We start from the raw sequence: 1,849 nt of genomic DNA, 5'->3' as shown, positions 1-1,849 counted from the left end.
GTCCCATTATAAAACATTTTTCTCTCGGTTTTATGAGAGGCAGGGAAAGGATAACGAAAATAAGGAGTACCCGAAGAAAGCGCGTGAAAACTGGACCAAGGCGCTCTCGATCGCCCGTCGCAGTGACTAAGCTTCGTCAACGGCGAGGACCAGCGAACGAAGAAGAAATCCGATCTGGAAAGTCCTTTTCATTTGCCGTAATGCCACGATTACATGGCTCAAGCTTTTTCACCGTGATTAGAGCAATTTTCTTGAACGCGCTCATTGTGTTTCCGCTCGACGATGGACGATTGATCCTCTCGGATCGTGGGACAAGCTCGAACGGGAGCAACGAGTTTTAGGTGAATTTCTCACGTACGAGTTAATCAGGGGAATCTAGAAAATGGGACGCGAGACTCATCATCTACTCTGAGAGTCGTAAAGCTTGCGACTATGCGTGGGCGAGACTGCTTTGTCCTAGAACTATTTCGTTAATGTGGTAAAGCGACACGAATTACAATGCATACAAAGTAAGTAAGTCGTCGATGTGAATCCACGTTTTACACAAACAATTATTCCCTGATAAAAAGACATTTTTTATTCGATCAGTGGATCCTAAATTTATTTTCTGAAGTTCTATAGTTAAACCAATAGATATAATCGTTTCAGATGATACTTCATAAAAGAATATTGCCGTATCATTTATCTAAACGTTGCGAGTCATGCACCGTTTTTTTTTTCAATCTCAAGTTACAATTTAAGAATGAAAGGAAGACCAATCCATCAGCCGTCGAACCTGTCTCCCAATTTCCTTCAGCGATTGGCACGGAATTTAAGCAAGGAAAGGGGAGCTCGGCGCCATCGGCGACGTCACCCAAGGAAATTCGACGTCTCCTTGTCACGATATTATCCGACGCTGTCGCGGAAATCAAGGAGCAAAACCGGGACGAGAGGAGCCAATCGCGATTGATCGATCCTCCGACGATCACGCGACGTTGTTTGTTTAAAAAAAGTCCAGCGAATTCGTCGAGGAATCTGGGTCAGCCCGGGTCTCGAATATCGCGTTATCCTCGTGGGAATGCCGCATTATCCTGGTTCCTGGCGTCCCGATCGAAGAATACCACCCGTACCACGATCCGCGATATTATTATCTCCAGTCGTTACTCTGGCTTTTGCGCTTTCGGCCGAGCTTTCCCCGGCATCATCCCTTATCGCGTTCTACCAGTTCCTACCGTCATTATCTCACGATATCCAAACTTTCACCTTTCAACCTATAACCGCTGTGAGATCGAGCCGAGCTGCTGATTGGAAATTGCGAGATGCAGAACGTAAAATTGAAAGACGCACGATCGCCGAGGAGCTCCGCTCGAATAATACGAATTACGTAACGAATTTGTGGGAAAGATAGTAAAGGAAGAGGCACGGGTGCGACGAGGAGTCACGGTCGACTACTCGGTCTTAGCTGCTGGCAAAACCTGCATGTGAGGTCCGCGGATATCGAGGATGTCGATAAACAAGGAGCGGCATTGTGGCCTGGCAATCTTTATCGCGTTTCGGACAATGGTCATTGTTCGGACGTTTAATTACAGCCGAGCCTGTTGCGACTTACGCTAATACTTCCTCGATTTCGCTAAATATTTGCCACGAGGTGAAACGGCGGGTTCCATGGCTTTTAGAGGCCGATACGGGAGAGATAATTGCCCGGGCCGGTGCAACCGCGATCCGTTCGCCTTTCCATTATCTTCCTCCCCGTGGGAGTTCCCTTGAATATTCAAACAGCCTCTCTCGCCCCCTCGCTGTTACCTATTAGCTCGTTCTTCAGATGAATTGGCCGATTTCACGATTAAATTGCCGCGAGCCTACCCCTACT

This window comes from Ceratina calcarata, unplaced genomic scaffold (genome assembly GCF_001652005.2).
Source record: "Ceratina calcarata isolate Rehan_Ccalc_2016 unplaced genomic scaffold, ASM165200v1 scaffold1457, whole genome shotgun sequence".
Taxonomy (NCBI): Eukaryota; Metazoa; Arthropoda; class Insecta; order Hymenoptera; family Apidae; genus Ceratina; species Ceratina calcarata.
Note: the sequence above shows the minus strand (reverse complement) of the source record.